Below are 18,065 nucleotides of genomic sequence, written 5' to 3'. Positions count from 1 at the left end.
CTAATTAGCAGAGAATCCTTCGGCAAGTTCCTCTTTCCGGGCCTTGCTGGGCCATGGACCCGATGGTCTTCAAAGGTTCTATCAGATCTCAGATCTCAGTTGTCAGGTACAGCAGACTGTTTCTCAAGATAATCGCTAAGTCTCTTCTATTTCCCATTTCCTGACCTTTTAAAACAATAATTTACCTAATAATTATACTAAAATGCACACATTTTGACAAATGTATACACCTACGTGTAAAGCACCACAAAGTACGAAACATTTCTCTCATCCCCAAAAGTTCCCTCATGCCCTTTTGTTGTCAGTCACCACCCTCCAGCCCCAGGCAACCAGCGATGGCTTTCTGTCACTCTAGATCAGTTTGCCTTTTCTAGAATTTCACATAAAAAGAATCATGCATAATGTACTCTTTTGTGTCAGTTTTCTTTCACTCAGCATAAGCACATCCTTTTTGCAATGCGCCTGGACCATTCTCGCATCAAGAGTGAAGTCTACTTCCCAGTCTCTTGAATCCATGCTGGCCCTCTGACTTGCCTTGACCGATAGAATACAGTGAAAGTAACGCTGTGTGGTCCCTTTTGCACCCTTGAAAGACAGCCGCCATGCGAAAATGCTTGAGCGAGGCCACTGAATTATGTGAGACCACATGGAGAGAGAGAGAGAGAGAGAGAGAGAGGCATGTGGAGAAGAACCGGACACGTGGATGAGGCCACCTTGGATCGCCAGCACCAGTTGGTGCCCCAGCAAAGACCACATGGAGCAGAGAAAAGCTGTCCTCACTGAATTCTCAGCCCACAGAATCATGGGCAAATAAAATGGTCTTTGTTTAAGCCACTACATTTGGGGGCTGGCTTGAAACACAGCAATAGTTAATGGAAATGATTGAGTCTGCTGCCCTGTTTTCTTTAAAGGTTCATCAGATTTCTTTCAGACTCTAGGACTATTTGCTAGCTATGCAAATATTTTACCTTTAATCGTTTCTACTTCTCTTACCCCCTTTTCTTTTTTTAAAATGTTTGTTTGTTTGTTTGTTTGTTTATGAGAAAGACAGCACATGCGCATGGGAGAGAGAGTGTGGGAAAAGGGCAGAGAGGGAGGGAGACAGAGAATCCCAAAGGGGCTCCATGCTGTCAGCACAGAGCCCAACATGGGGCTCAGACCCACAAACCATGAAATCATGACCTGAGCCAAAATCAAGAGTCAGATGCTTAACTGACTGAGCCACCCAGAAACCTTCTTTTATTCTTTTTTTTTTTTTAACTGAGGTATAATTGACAAACAACGTTGTATTCGTTTCAGGTGTAGAACATAATGATTCAATATTGGTATATACTGTGAAATAAAATGATCACCGTAATAAGCCTAGTTAACATCCATCACTACACACAGTTACAGATTTGTGTGTGTGTGTGTGTGTGTGTGTGTGATAAAAACTTCTAACATTTACTCTCTTAGCAAGTTTCAAATATCCCATACAGTATTATTAACTATAGTTGCTATGATGTACATTACATCCCCAGGACTTACTTATTTTATAGCTGGATGTTTGTACCTTTTGACCCCCTTCATCCCTTGCCCCCCACCCCCAACCTCTGGCAACTACCACTTTGTTCTCTATTATGAACTTGGGTTTTTTTTGGGTTTTGTTTTGTTTTTAGATTCCACATATGAGCGCATACAATATTTGTTTTTCTCTGCTTGACCTATTTCACTTAGCACAATGCCCTCGAGGTCCATCCATGTTGCGGTCTTGCTCCCTTTTCGTGTTATTCTTCCCTCAAGTATCATAAACTGCACTAAATTCTAACTACCTAACCCTGTTACTTCGATGGACTGGAAAACTGTAGGGTGTTTTGTTGGTGGTGTTGTTTTAGATTTCACTTCTGCGGTGTTAAAGAAAAAAAATCTCAAATTCCTTCCCTCTTCCCTTCGGATCCACTGTCTGGCATTTGATTTACAGCATGTTCTAGAGAAAAGAATGCAGAGTTTGGGAGCTGAGAGCACTCACTTCATACCTAATGAGCTGTATGGTTCGGGGCAAGTTTGAAAGCTTCCTGCACCTGATTTTCTCCATGTAAAATATTTCATGGGCTGGTAGAGAGAAGATAAACTGCCAAAACAGATGGGAAAGTTATTTGAAAGCAAAAGGATTTTTCATTTCCATAACTCTGACAAGGCCCTCTGCAATGGTATTTGTATGCCCTCCAAATGTCACGTTCTCTGTTATAGGATTAAACATGCAAGATACATTCACCTACCTATCACCTGGAAGACAAGATCAACACTCTTTCTGCCTTACGGCTTCTTGTCAGGAGAAGCGAGAGATGTGCCCGTGTGTATGTGTGTGTGTGTGTGTGTGTGTGTTTTACTTTGCTATTCGTCACATAATGTTCTGTCGTGGGCCACTATGACTTGTCAGGCAAAATCTGGTGAAGGAAACATTCTCCTGAAAGGGTGAAAGCTGAGGTTTACAGGAAGAGATGTATTGGTTTGTGGGGGACTTAACTATAAGGCTTAAGACTTTTAGAAGCCACCCCTAGCAAAGAAAGAATTAGGGGAGTCCCATCTCTCTCCCCAAATACAATTCTAAATCAAAAATCATATAAACCATAAAATAAAGGGAAAGAAGCCCCCAAAGTTTCTGATTTGCACCATGACAGTGAAGTTCGTAGTTTTGTTTGAAATAAATTCAATCTTTCTGGTTTTTCTTGTTTCATGGCGCCCTTGTTTTGGGGGCTGTATCAGCAGCAGTAGTATCACCTGTGACCTTGTTAGAAGGGCTCATTCTTGGGCCTTCCCCCTAATCCACAGGATCAGAAACTCAGGGTGTAGGACCTAGCAACCTGTGTTTTTTTTTAACAAGCTCTTGCAGGTGATTGTGAAGTGTTACAGTTTGAGAATCACTGCCTTAGATACTTGAGTTGCCCACTGCACTGTATCTCACACTGGCTTTCATTCACACTTCATGAGAGCTTTATAAAAATGCAAGTGTTGGAACTCTCCCCCCACTGATTCTAGTTCATTGGTCAGGGGTAGGCCCGAGAAGCGAGTATTTTTTTAAGCCTCCCAGATGATTCTACCATGCTAACCAGGGTTGAGAGTCACTAGCATGTTGGGGACAGTTCCAACCCCTAGATTTGAGCAACCGGGGAGGACGGAGAGGTCTGCTTCCTCTGTTTAGGCTGAAGAGAATGAACAGGAATATAGGATAGCTCAGAAGAATGTTTAAGCGTGTTTGAACTACAACACATTTAAGTGTGAAGTAGGCAAGGCCATAGTTAGTAGTTAAGGCACAGTCTTCAGGGAACCTTTGGGCCCATAAGCATTTTAGTCTGAATGAAAGGAAGAACATTTAGAGAAGATTGCTGCAAAAAAGCCGAGCTAGTACAAGTATAATATAGGCTTGAAATTCCTTCTGGTACTCGGTTACGCACTTAGAACCTTGTTATACGTTCATGTTCTGAGTCTCTATATTAACATTCAGTTTACTCCTCAAAAAACACAATTTGGGAAAGGAACGCCTGTGTTCTTAAAATTTTAATATTGCTATTCTCCATATCATGTGTTATTATATGCTACCCTAAGACTGGTCTGGTCAGGTGCAGGCAGGCCAGGTGAAGGAAACATTCTCATAGAAGGGTGAAAGCTGATTGGATAGCAATTATCTTCACTTGTATAATAGCCGATTGAAGGAATCCAGGAAAGTCATTTTTAAACTATTAAAAAACGATAGCCATAAAAGGAAAATTTGAGAGACGGATTTTTTTTTCCTTTGGCCAAAAGTTAGGTTTTTAAAAGGACTTGATTTTTAAAAGATGTAGTGAAAGGATGGAAGAGGCTTGGAAGTGGAACAACATATAACAGGGGAGAGAATTTGGTCTGTTTTTTTCCCCCACTGCTATATCTGCAGCATCTGGAACAATGCCTGATACATAACATTCAAAAAAATGTAGTATACTTGTTGAACGAATGCATGAATGATCTCCCAGGATGCTTCCAGTCTTGCTCACCAGGATGCCATGATTAGTTGATGCCTGAGGCACCGAAATGAGAAGATCCTAAACTTACTCTTTATGAAGAACTTTCCAACCCGTCCGCTATACTCTGACAGGTATTATAAACTTTCCTAGCCAAGGTGCGGCCCTTTCCTAATCAAAGTTCCAAAGAAAGGAGGTTGAGACGGTCTATTTCCTTAAAGGAACTGGCTATTCTGCTTCTCTTCACCCTCAAGCACTCCATTTTCATTTCCTTCAAAGAGAATCCATCAGTTATGAATCAGCAGCCTGGGGGGCCATTTTTTGAAAGGATGTTCAGGTACAAAAAGGGTTTAGTCCAGGTATAAAAAGGATGTTCAGGTATGAAAAAGGGATTTAATTTTCATGTGAAACACATTCCCCACATGTGTACTGTACATGACCTAGACACTCCGGAACAGAAAAATATTTACGGGACGTTGACACGCATCTCGTGTTCTGAATGTCCCAAAGCCCCGTGTCGTACTCAGCAGACAGGTGAGCATGTGCCGAGGGTCACGCAGGAAAAGAAAAGGACTTCCATGTTCCCCACAGATTTTCGGGGGGCTCCCCTCACTCGCACAACCAATCCCCAGAATGGAGGGAGAGCGCCCTGGAAGCGCGAGCTCATTTATTTTCTTGTTCTTCTTCGGAAAATGGAACGGCGGTATGACTCTCTCATGGCTGTCCTTATCAATTGTCGTTCCACAACGGAAAGAGCGGGTTTGAAGACACGGATGCTCCTTGCGTGTCGGGCGGCTTTTGGTTTCGTGTTCCTCTTCCCGGTGTCTTTAAAAAATGTGTCACGTCTGTTTCTTAATCACCGATGTCAGTAAATATTTACAAAGCCTCCAGTACCTTGCCAGGTACTGTACTAGGCTCCAGGGCAGAACAGGACACAGCAACCCCCAGCTCTCCTAGGTTTGTATCAGGTGGGGAGAGAACCCAATAAATATGTGAAATACACATTATCAGGTGGTTATAAATGCTGTGAAGAGAAAGAAAAGGAGGGGTATGGGAGATAAGCAGAAGTTGTACATTTCTGGTGCTATCAAAAAATACTCTTACTTCCTTCCCTCTTTTGTCCTTGCAGGTGGCGGACCGGAAGCCCCTTTCTTGGGTCTAGTCGCCTCTCGCCTTCTCCCACCTGGCATTTGCAGTGGATGTTCATAAAAATCACACGATTATGGGATCCCCCCCCCCCCCCCGCAAAACTTTAACCTCCCACAGCCCTGCCCCCCGCCCCCGCCCCCGCCTTCCTCCACACCCTCACCCGGGGCTGTTTCTGGTCGGAGGCACCAGGGTGGGTTGAACAAAACAAACCATCCGTCCGTCCGTGTGAGCATCGCCCACCTCCACAGCTTTCCAATTCAATTATTTCTGAGACAGCAGAGGCCGTTTAAGGATTCAAAAAGCACTCGATTGCATTAAAAAAAACAAAACAATTAGAATAGCTAAAAAATAAAATATTAAAGGAGATCAAGTAAGTTAAGGCGGCTGGCCGCTCTTTCCTGCGGCCGACACTCAGGCTCCAATTCGAATGAAAAAGGTGGGGAGGAAAATGCAGATTTTTTTCCTTTCTTTAGTCGATATGGGGGGGAAAAAATCGCCAGCGGTCCCCTGCGCGGTCCCCGCTGAGGGCGGCCGGGCGGCCATTCAGGAGAGGCCGTTTCGCAACAGCTCTTTTACTGCAGACAAAGCCTCCTTGTAAGTCCCTCTGCTGCCCCCGAATAACCACGTTCGGAGTAAGAAAAATAGAGCTGCTGCGCCCGTCAGGCAGCCAGACAATAGCGGCGGGCGGGCCGCTCCACGCCACAGGGCAAAACACCATCATCTTTGTTTCCACTGCGTCCCTAAGATGAAGTCTGCAGATACTACCGTAGCGACGCGGCCGCGGAGGGGGAAACGACCGCGGCCCGCCGACCTCATCCGTTCCCTTCTGGGGGCTGGGCCGCGGCGGCCACCTCTGGCAGCGGAGGCCCGCGCGCTTCGCCGTCGCCCCTCGAGCGGAGAAGGCAGCCCGGCGGCGTCGCTTGGCGCCGCGCCCACGCCGACGACCCGGCTCCCGCGCCCGGTGGCCGAGGCGGGAAGTAGCGCCGTCCGCGCGCGGAGGGAAACGCCGGGGCGGCGCGGGGTGAAGTGCCCAGGCACGCGGCCCGATCGGCGGCCCGCGCGGTGACGCGGCCGGGGCGGTAGCTGCGGCCGCCCCCCCTGCGCCCCCGGAACTCCGCGGCGGTCCCGCCTCCGCTCGTGGAAGTGGCCGCGGCGGGCCGCTCAGCGGCGGCCGGCTGCTCCCCCGAGGCCGGAGGCTGGGCCGGGGCCTCCGACCTCGGGGAGCCTCCGCGCGGCCTCAGTCCCGAGCTGTCCGGCCCCAGCCTGTGCGAGGCCCGGCCCCATCCGCCCCCTGGAGCTGGACGGCAGGTGCCGCAGGTCGGGCTCCGGGGCGTGGTGTGCGGAGCCGCCGGGCTGACCGACTGGCGGGAGTGGGCCTGGGGCCCCTCCCCAGACGCCACGGCTGGGCTCCCTGAGCCTTGGGCCCCTCCACGGTGAAGCAGGATGGTTGTGAGCATTCCAGGTGAGATAATGCAGGTAAACATACCCGACCCTTAGCACACATGGGAAGTTCTCCAAACTTCCAGGCAGAGGCAAAGAGGGACGTACCGTTAATACATGCAGCAACATGGATGGAGCTGAAAAACCTTGTGCAGTGGGGGGAAAGGTAAACACGAATGGCCTCAGTCTGTATAATTCTGTATGTGACATTCTAGAAGAGGCAAAACTGTGGTGACGGAAAGCAGTTGCCTGGGATGGAACAAAGGAGCGGATGGGAACTTTTGGGGGTGATGGAACAATCCCACATCTTCATAGGAATGAATGGTGGGTGTAAGACATGTAGTTGGCGTTTATCGTGCCGTAGCCTCCAAATGGGTGAATTGTATTATATTCAAATTACACCTCAAGAAAGGGGGAGAAAGGAGTTAAAGTAGTGTCTAGGGAGAGTGGAGGAATAAGGGACACGTTGGCTTACAAAATCTGAGACCTAAAATGTGTGCTCTCTCTGAATTGAGGGACTCCTCCTCCCCTAAGAATCAGTGAACACCACCACTAGGAATAGGGTACCAGACCCAGTTTCTGCAACTCCCCAGATTTGCTCAGTATCCCCCCCCCCCCCAGCCCCCTTAGCCTCTTGCTCAAATGCAGAGGCCTGGCCTCTGCTTCTGTGGCTTCTTGGGACAGCAGCCCTCTAGTTGAGAGTCAGGCTTCAGCACTGCCTCTCTCATACCCGGGTTCTGATGGTAGGAGGCTCTGGCTCCTCCCATCAGTCCTAGATTCCGGTAAAAAAACCTTGAGGTTCAGCATGCTCTTGCTTCCCAGGCAATAGCCTGCAGAGGTCATGTGGCGTACCCAGGAGAGTGGGGGCATTAGAGCCCCATGAGGCAAACTTGCACCAAAAAGGACAGAAAGCAAGAAATAGGCAGCATGTAAACTCCTGTTTTTCCATAGACCGAAGATCTCAAGATAGGATGGCTTTGTATGGTTTGTCTGGAAGTCCTCCTTTGGGACTGAGCAGTCAGCTGTACTTTCTTGTGAAGTTGTTTTCAGCCCAGTGATGTGCTGCCTTGTATTTGCTTTCTTTGCATTTCCCCCAGCCCTTGCTGCCCTGGGATTGTACCTCCTAATAAAATCTTAGCACTTAAACTTGGCCTCAGGCTCTGCTTTCTAGGTAATCCTTCAGCAGCATTTAGGCTTTAGGTCTGTGCTTTACTGAAAATTTCACAGCCACAGTAACAAACAAAATTGAAGTTATTTTTGGCTCTGGCTTACTGTCCTGTTAACCCTAAATTGCTTTAAAAGGCAACCAGTTAAGACCAATGCTGAATACATAAGTTTATATATACACGCCTCTGTTTGAACTCCATAGAGATAAAAGTTTGCTTTTTCATTTAGTGGTTCCTTAATGTCTCAAGAGCAAATTCCTAGAGTACAGTCACTTATATGTTTTAAACATTTGGAAGCTTAAAAAACTTAAAATGAAAGTAGGTGCAAAATAAACATATATATATATACACACATACATACATGTATGTATATGTGTATATATATGTATACATGTATGTATACATGTATATATATACCTACACGTATATGTATGTGTATGTGTACATATATATAAACATGTTTTCCATCATGATCATAAAATTGTTCACTGGGGGTGTGTCTAGTTATATGTTTTTAGTTTATTCGTAAAGCCATGTTCTGTCTGTCCTAAAATTTTATGTAAAAGCCTTTAAAGCAGTTTTTTCAGGAATGCTTTCAAAACAGCTTTTCTTTGCATTATTTTAAATATTGAAGACTTCAGTAAGTTTGCATTTTTAATGATAACAGCCACTTGCTTTTGGCCTGTTTATTGCAACTCTGTCAGACCTTTCTGTTTCCTCCGACCTGCCTTGCCAACCATCTGTAACTTGGTCAACAGTTATTTGAGATGGGACTGGCCAGGTTCATCCTTTAAAAAGGACATTTCTACCTTCTTGACCACAAAATTCTTCCTTTCCTGGCCATTTAAATACTGTTACATAATCTACAAACACGTGGATCTGATGATCTGCTACCTATGTTGGCAAAGGTCACACCTGCAAACCTACGTTTCTCTAGGCACATTATTTTTTATTACTTCTTTTTATTGCTTATAATCTGGCCTATCAGAGTGTTAAAAGTTGTTTTAAAAAAATGTTCTGCCTTCATCTACATCATGATAGTGAATTGGTTTTTGCAGAGAACACTTTGTCATCCTTTCACGTGAACACTTTTTAACCTTTGCATTTGAAAAATCTACAGTTTTATTTGACACTAACTTCAATTACAAGCAAGTAAGAAACCAGGCTGACGCGGAAGGCGTTTAAACACATTTTCACCAAACGAAAAATCATTTAAAAATACCTTTGGTTACAGATTGCAGTGTGAGAGGACATCCCATTAAGCAAATGGTGAGAGCTACTCTTTAAATCCTGTCACTTGATTCTTTTCAAATTTATGAGGGTAGATAATGTTCTAGCAAAAGCAAATGTACTGGTTTTATATGTACAAAGAGGTGTTGGCCCCTTCAGAATGGGCCACAAGCTTGCTGCAATTGCATTTCCATTAGTCAAACATTTAAAAAATTCTTTAGAAATTTGCCACAAGGGATGGAGTCACAAATTTTTAAATGGCATCATCACATCAGTGATAGAAAAACTTCCTCCTCTAAGAGTAGATTTAATTTTTAGAAATACCCAAAAGTCATTTGAAACTATACCAACCTTAGTAACGCTGTTTAGCAGGGGGAAATCCAACAAGAACGAATAGAAATAAGTGAACTTAGTAATACTTATAAAAAATTAAACTTTGAGAAAAGGAGAATTAAGGAAGGATTGAAGGAGAAATCAGTGAATTAGAAAACAACAAAAAACAATTATGGAATCAATTCTAAGAGTAATTTCTTAGGAAAAAAATAGGAAGAAAGAGAAATATCTGGCAAATCTATTTAATAAAGAGAAGATACAAATTTTTAAGAAGAGAAAGGAGATACAATAGCTGTGGAAAATTTTTTGGTTTTGTTTTTTAATTATATGAGAATACTATGTATAGTTAGCTGTGAGCTAATACATTTTTTTCTGGAAAAACATAAATCACCCAAACTGAATCAAGAAATAGAAGAAAATAAGTAGATCAGAATTGGAGAAGAAATCAAAAAAGGCTCAGCCCTGTAGGCAAATCATTGCAAATTTCGAAGGACTTTCTAAATGCATAAAGATGTAAAAATTTAACCCATTTTATGAAGCAAATATAATTATTATAAAGCCTATCAAATATTACAAAAACACTCAAAAAATACAAACTCATATGAAATTCAATACCAAATTCTCTTTGAATATATGAGCAAATTAGGGGCACCTACCTGGCTGGTTCAGTTGGTAGAGCGTGCAACTCTTGATCTCACGCTTGTGAGCTCAAGCCCCAGGTTGGGTGTAGAGATTACTTAAAAAAAAAATAAAATCTTAGGAAAAAAAAAGAAAGTTAAATAAATTCAATGAAGTTCATTTTTAACATGATCAGGTAGCTTTTATTCTAGAAATGCGAGGAATTTTAATAATAGGAAAATAATAGAAATAACATCATACATTTAGGTCACAGATGAAAAACATCCTATCTTAATAGATGATAAAAGTCTTAACACTTCTGATTAAAACAACAACAAAATTTTTAAAAACGTCTTAGTAAATACTAAATCAATAGCCAACATCATATCCTTTAATAAGGTTTTATAAAAATTGTAAAGCTAATGGTAAGACATCCAAATTGTAAGAAAGAGGGGAAAATGTAGTGTTAACTCCTCAACCTCCCATGCCCACTCTTCATTCTCCCTCCCCGAGGTGACCTCTATTAACAGTTTCTTACATATCCTTCCAGAAAGTTTCCTGGCACATAAAAGTATCTGACCGTCCCCTTTGGAAAAAAAAACCAGAATCATACTCTACATATTGTTCTGCACTTGCTATTTTCATTGTATAAAGTACCTTGGATATTTTTCCACATCAGCATATAGGTCTACCAAAATTTTTCATAAAGCTGGGCATTATTATGTGAATATGCCATAATTTTTCATTCGCCTATTGGGGAACATTTTGTCTACTTTCTAGTTTTTCACAATTATATACAATTACAGTGAGCGTTCTTAAATATCTATACCCGGGGTGCCTGGGTGGCTCATTCGGTTAAGCGTCTGACTTGGGCTCAGGTCATGATCTCGCCGCTTGTGAGGTCGAGCCCCACGTTGGTTTCTGTGCTGGCAGCTCAGAGCCTGGAGCCTGCTTTGGATTCTGTGTCTCCCTCTCTCTGCCTCTTCCCCAGCACGCGCTCTGTCTCTCTCTGTCTCTGTCTCTGTCTCTCAAAAATAAATAAACGTTAAAAAAAAAATCTGTGTCCATTGGTGATATAGGATTAATGCTTAGCAGTGGAATTGCTGGACCCATTTTTGGATAGATATCTCCAAATTAGCATCCAGAAAGGCTAGATTAATTTATAATTGCACTAAAAGTGTATGCAAAAATGTTGATAATTGTTGAAGCTAGGTAATGGGCACATGAGAGTTCATTTTAGTATTCAGTCTACTTTTATGTGTCTTAAATTTTCAGTACTTAATGATATGACAAGAGGTATGAAGATGCCTGCTATTAATACTGTTCTTTAGGGGCGCCTGGGTGGCGCAGTCGGTTAAGCGTCCGACTTCAGCCAGGTCACGATCTCGCGGTCCATGAGTTCGAGCCCCGCGTCGGGCTCTGGGCTGATGGCTCAGAGCCTGGAGCTTGTTTCTGATTCTGTGTCTCCCTCTCTCTCTGCCCCTCCCCCGTTCATGCTCTGTCTCTCTCTGTCCCAAAAATAAATAAACGTTGAAAAAAAAAATTTTTTTAAAATACTGTTCTTTAAAATTATGCTAAAATAGTTCTATAATAAGACATGAGACAGAAATAATAGGTAAAATATTGAAAAGCAGAAGAAAATTTACTTTTATTTGCAGATGATACTTTTGCCTAGAAAACTCAAGAGACTTGATTGAAAAGTTCTTATTAAAAATAACTATTACCAGAGCACTCGGGGGGCTCAGTCAGTTAAGCATCAGACTTTGGCTCAGGTCATGATCTTGGGGTTCGTTGTGTCAGGCGCTGTGCTGACAGCTCAGAGCCTGGAGCCTGCTTCGGATTCTATGTCTCCCTCTCTCTCAGCTCCTCCCCCACTCACGCTGTCTCTCTCTCAAAAAATAAGCATTAAAAAAATTTTTTTAAATAACTTTTAAAAGTTACAAATCAGTAACTTTTCCAGTGATCCAGCAATAACCTGTTGGGATATATGTACATTTTTTTAAAGACCCCATTTACATATAAATAGTATTGACAAGAACTAGAAGGGATCTATACCAAAAAAGAGAAAAAAACACAAAAACAAAAATATTTGAGTATATTGAGAAATCTATTATGCTTCTAGATAAATGTATCTATTCCTTGGGAGAAAAAAAATATCGATTAGATGGTCACTTCCTACTAAACAAATACATCCTAGATGGATTAAAGAGACAAATGTGAAATGAAGCTGTAAATGGACTAAAAATCTAAGTGGATATTTAAGTGATTTTTTTTTTTTGATGGAAAAAGCTAACCACAAAACAATGAAGATATCATATAGATACATTTGCTTAAGCATTGAGAACTTCTATATGTCAAAAATGATAAAAGTACTAAATAATAAGTTGAGAAGTAGAAAGGTATTTGTCATAAATATAAAGCAGCAGAGTTAGTATTTGCACAAAGGTCCTTAAAAGCCTTTTCAAAGAAGAAAATCCCAACACTTTAGGCGACAGTAGCATCATTGTATTATGAGTTATGTGCTATGTATTACAGACTCAGATGGAACCACTTTGAGGAAGAAAGGTTATTTGGAAGAATCATCCCATTTTCAGAAAGCCAGGTTTTTGTTGTTTGTATGTTTTGTTTGTTTCCACGTCATTTCATGTGATGATAGTTGGATTACAAATGCTTTTTGCTCCAGTTTCTTTTTCAAAAGCATCCCTGTCTCCTCTGATAGATACTTTTACTGTCCCCATTTTCTAGAGTAGGAAGGGTTTATCTTTGTGGCTTTAAGTACAAATAGGCAGCAACTGAAATAGCAAGATAAACAAATCATTCAAAATAACGTCATCAGAGGAGAAGCCAAGGCGAGTGAACAGGACTTAAGAAAGGGGCAAAAGTTAGAAGTGCCTGCTAGTTACACGTGTGCTCAGGATTCTTACGTCCTGCCCCATCCTTAGCTGTCTCGGACCATGCCCAAGGGACATAGCCTGGCTTTCCGCAGTGCCTAAATGAGGACAGGTCCCGAAGGCCCAGGGCTGGAGAGAGACGAAGCTGTGTGGAATTAGCTGATGCCTGCATTTGTGCTAACAGTTTACTGGGGCTTAAAACCGGGACTGTTCCAAGCATGTTCTGACCTTGTAATATGCAGGAGTTGTCTCCTGTAACCATCACCGAACAACCCCAGGATTTAGGTACTTTTATGATGTCCAGTTTTCACATTAAGAAACTGGAGTGCAGGAAAGTTAAGTAGCTTGCTAAAGTTCTCGTAGCTAGAAAATGGTATTTGAACCCGGCAGTTGGAGCTGGAGCCCAAGCTCCGTGGCCAATGTAACCATGTAGAAAGCCCTTTCATCCACAGGAGTTCATTTGACCCTCACAACTTTGTGAGCTCAAGAAAAATTCTCCCCAGTTTACACTAAGGCCGTGGGAAGCCAGAAATGGGTTATTGGAATTAGTGATTTTTTTTTTTTTCCAGTGATCTTAAAGAAGCTGACAGCAGAGCTTGGATGGGCATGAGATAAGAAATGACTGCAGGGGAAACAAGCCTTAGAAGGCTTGGATCAGGGAAAGAAATGGCCTGAACTTTTAGAGGAAGCACAATCTGCATGGATGGGAAGGGGGCTGGGGACAGGCCAGGGGAGGTTATCCTGAGCCCAGCTAGCTTCGGAGCCATCAGGTTCATAAGGATGCGAGGTGATAAACAGGGAAAGAAATCACATCCATCATGTGGAACTCGTCTACCCTTCCTGCAAGACTAGCTCCCTACTCCACATCACCGTTTGTCTAAGAATCCTGTTGTTAATTTATGTCTCTGTTTATGTACCTGGCCTTTGCCAGTTCAGGTAACAAGCTAGGAGTTGTGGAAATCGCCAAACAAAGCGTCCGTTGCACGATAGGATTTTCACCTAGGTTTTTTTTTGTTTTTTTTTGTTTTTTTTAATTTTTTTTTTCAACGTTTATTTATTTTTGGGACAGAGAGAGACAGAGCATGAACGGGGGAGGGGCAGAGAGAGAGGGAGACACAGAATCGGAAACAGGCTCCAGGCTCTGAGCCATCAGCCCAGAGCCTGACGCGGGGCTCGAACTCACGGACCGCGAGATCGTGACCTGGCTGAAGTCGGACGCCCAACCGACTGCGCCACCCAGGCGCCCCTCACCTAGGTTTTAAGTACAATCATGACCACAAAGTTTAGACAGATAGTTTTAGAATTGCCTTACATATAAGCAAAATAGTATTGGTTAACTTCTGAACTTGTTGCTTGCTTTTTGATTACATTATTTTCTTTTTCCTGCAATGTTGTGAATACAAAGGAACTTGACAAGAAACGTGCATGTTCTGAGAAACTTTAATAAGATAATCCAGTTAAATGCCCTGGAAGTCTATTTAAAAGCAGAAAAATAAAGAATTATTTTGCTATATAGACTGTCACCTACTCACTTATCTGCCGGGGAGGCGGGGCAGGGGCAGGGGCGCCTGGGTGACTCAGTCGGTTAAGCATCTGACTTCGGCTCAGGTCACGATCTCACAGTTCTTGAGTTCAAGCCCTGCGTTGGGATCTGTGCTGACAGCTCAGAGCCTGGAGCCTGCTTCGGATTCTGTGTCTCCCTCTCTCTCTGCCCCTTCTGTGCCCTCTCTCTGTCTCTCTCTTTTAAAAAAGTAAACAGAGGGGCGCCTGCGTGGCGCAGTCGGTTAAGCGTTCGACTTCAGCCAGGTCACGATCTCGCGGTCTGGGAGTTCGAGCCCCGAGTCAGGCTCTGGGCTGATGGCTCAGAGCCTGGAGCCTGTTTCCAATTCTGTGTCTCCCTCTCTCTCTGCCCCTTCCCCGTTCATGCTCTGTCTCTCTCTGTCCCAAAAATAAAAAAAAAATTAAAAAAAATAAATAAATAAAAAAGTAAACAGTAAAAAAAAAAATTTTTAAGTATTTATCTGCTTGTGTTCAAGTCTGAATTGATAGGTATCAAAAAAGAGAAATACATACTCATTTCACAATATTCTTAAAGGCAATATGCACCATCACCTACGATGGAAATTCTTTTACCTACTGTAAATTACAGCATTAACCTAAAATTTAATGTAACGTTATATCAGTATCATAAGATTCATCATAAGAACATTGTCATTACATTTTCTTAAATAAACTTGCATCTAAATCGTCTCTCAAAAGTGAGTAAATTGCATGCGATAAATCCTTCTAACTTCTCTTTCCTACTCCAAACACACATTCTTGTATAATTTTTTGGCCATCAAAATCTTTCGGTGACCTGTAGCAACCAAACAGGTTTCCCGTATTTGATCTCAAATAGTTAAAAATAAAAAATGGGGGATTGTTCAGGCTGAAATATTTGGCTATGCCTCAGGGGGAAAAAATAAAAGGTGCTCTTAATCCATGGTTCTAACAACATTGTTCTGATTTTTTTTTTTTTTTTTTTTATTGCTGGTGCTGGCATGAATGAAATGTAGGCTGATTCATCTAATGGGAATTTGAATGCTGGTGGAAAACTGTACAGAAAATCCAGGTGAGTTGAAGGAGAAAGAGATCAGGGATCTGCGAGGAAAATTCAGTCAGAAAATGAGGACAGGCTCTGTGAATGCAGGAAACAAACGCAACCAGTTTGGACTCTAGTATCTGAAGCCTGCAAAAGGCCAGTGACCTAGGACACCAGGATGGGAGAAAAGCCGAGGGTGAAAAGTTTCTGAGCTGACTATTAAATAGATGTAACTCACAGGCTAGTGTGCCCATGTGGGATTTTAATTACTCGGACATCTGTTTAGCGAAGTGTACTACTAAATGGGGATCAAATACAGAGATCAAATTACGTGGGGAGGAGAGTGGAGATGAGAATCCAGACTCAGAAAGGAGAGCTGTCGGCCAGGGAAAGACCAGTCCCGGCTTTACATCTCCCCAACAGAGAAGCGATTATTTTAGATGTGGGGCTGGTTAGCATCTTAGGTCATGAATTTAATTAAATAACCCTCGAGTGGCAGAAAACAGAACAAACCACCGTATTTAACTGTCAGTAAGACATGCTGCAAATAAGTGGTCCAGATTCCTCTTCGTTCCCTCCTCCCACGTTAGATTTGGTGTCGTTTCTTAAATTCACAACTCACCTCCCTTTCCCAATCTAGCCCTTCCTTCCCAGTGGCATCCAGTAAGCTCATCTAAGTAGATGGCTTGGGCCAGAGACAAGATTTGACTTCTAACGTTTTCATGATGAGATACTTGGGAAGGTGGAGAGAAGGGACGAGGATTAAGTCACCATTTGAGTTCCTTTCTTGGGCTCCCTGAAAATGGCCGATACTTCAGAGAAACATCCTGGAATCAAAAGACTCCATGGCCCTTTTGTTGGCAGTTAGCACCTTGGAAAGAAAAGAAGCTGAGGGAGGGAGACTCAAAACAAGTGGTTGGAGCAAGCAGAGCAGAGAGGAAGAGGAGGCATTCAGCTTTTAAAATGAATATTTAGGGGCGCCTGGGTGGCTCAGTCAGTTAAGCATCTGACTCTTGATTTCAGCTCCGGTCAAGGTCTCAGGTTCATGAGATTGAGCCCCATATCGGGCTCTCCCATCCTCTCTCTCTGCCCCTCCCCTGCTCTCTCTCTCTCTCTCAAAATAAATAAGCTTTTTTTTAAAAAATGAGTATTTAAAACCCACCCTTACTCGGCACTGCCCCTTGCAGTCCTCTGCACGGCTCCATCAGCAGCCCCCTTGCCTGTAGCTGAAGAAAGGGGATTATTTTTAGAGCCTTCACCCGAACTCTCCACTCAGCTGTCCTTCCCACCTCCCACCACTTTCTTCAGCGACGCCATAATTCTCCACGCAGCCAACTTAGAGACGCTGGTTTCCTCTAACGTGCATTTCTTCTGTTTGCAAATAACAGAAACCAGCTGGAGGGAACCTAAGTAAAAGTGTAAATTTACTGGAAGGATACTTAGGATCTCGTGGAATCCAGGGAAGAGTGGAACAACCACGCCTGCCTCTGGGAGGATTGGCCCAGGAAGTCCACTGGTTCCTGCAAAGCACTGCCATCAGTGACTCAGCTGCCACCTGCCACTCACTGTCTCTCTGTCAAATCCAAAATTCCCTGGAGAGTTGGACACACACGCACACACACACACACACACACACACACACACCATATGTTTTCAGTCTTGGGCAGTTTAATAAACTCTGAAAATTATTCATTCCTTTGAAACCGGCCCTTTTTGCTATCATTTTAAAGTCCTAAGAAGAGGGGTACCTGGGTGGTTCAGTCGGTGGAGCATCTGACTCAGGATTTCGGCTCAGGCCATGATCTCATCGTTCACGGGATCAAGCCCCACATTGGCAGCACGGAGCCTACTTGGGATTCTCTCTGCCCCTCCCCTGCTTGTTGTCTCTCTTTCTCTCCGTCTCTCGAAGTAAATAAAGATGAAAAAAAATAAATACATAAAGTCCCAGAAGAACTAGTTGAGGCAGTGCTAACTTGAGTGACTGGCTGCCAGTACAGCCAGATTCCGATGCCCAGTGTGAGTGAAGTGACAGCCAGCAGCCCTGACAGGACAGAGCTCGAAGGGAGTCTATTCTTGCTCGGGCAGGCTACTTTTAAAGTGTCCTGGCCCAAGTCCCTGGTGCCAGCATCCAGGATGGCTCAAGGAACTCTGCAGTAACTATTTATTGACCTCCTACTGGGTGCCAGGCAGCCGTGCCAAGTGATACGCTGGATACAAAGATGAGTGGTTCCTGCCTGACCTGATGGTGCTGAAACCCAGACCTGTATCTCTTGTGTGAACAGCCATCTAAAGACTGCTAAGAATAATTTACCCCATGAACAATGTTTTTTTTAACTCCCTCCTTCCCTCCCCCCACTCCCACCCCCAACGGTGGATGAGAAACCCAAAGATTTTGCCCAAGCAGTGAGGCCATCTCATTGTAAATGAGGTTAAGATGTCACTGCTCATGTTCAGAGCCTCCATTGGGCTAAATCCTGTGAGAACTGAGGTGACTTTACAGGTGAGCACAGCCACGTGTCCTGTATTTGTATGATGGGATTCGGAGGGTATGATGTCGGGCGGATGTGGAATTACTTTGGGAAATAGAGGACTGATGTTTTCTTCCCCATCTGAGTAGAAGCTTCTGATTAGCAGGAGCTGTTAAGGCCAAAGAGAGGCTAATCGTGGTTGTCTGTGCCAA

At 43.5% G+C, this 18,065-nt stretch overlaps 1 long non-coding RNA gene across 1 annotated transcript; it reads left to right on the top strand.

The window, feature by feature from the left end:
- The first annotated feature begins 6,170 nt into the window (after positions 1-6,170).
- LOC125171145 (uncharacterized) lies at positions 6,171-17,100 on the top strand. Its single transcript, XR_007154202.1, has 3 exons — positions 6,171-6,588; positions 15,360-15,415; positions 16,774-17,100. It is a non-coding gene; the product is annotated as an uncharacterized LOC125171145 (long non-coding RNA).
- Positions 17,101-18,065: the final 965 nt, after the last annotated feature.

Source organism: Prionailurus viverrinus, chromosome B4, assembly GCF_022837055.1.
Source record: "Prionailurus viverrinus isolate Anna chromosome B4, UM_Priviv_1.0, whole genome shotgun sequence".
NCBI lineage: Eukaryota > Metazoa > Chordata > Mammalia > Carnivora > Felidae > Prionailurus > Prionailurus viverrinus.
Note: the sequence above shows the minus strand (reverse complement) of the source record. Positions and strands in the feature narration are given on the sequence as shown.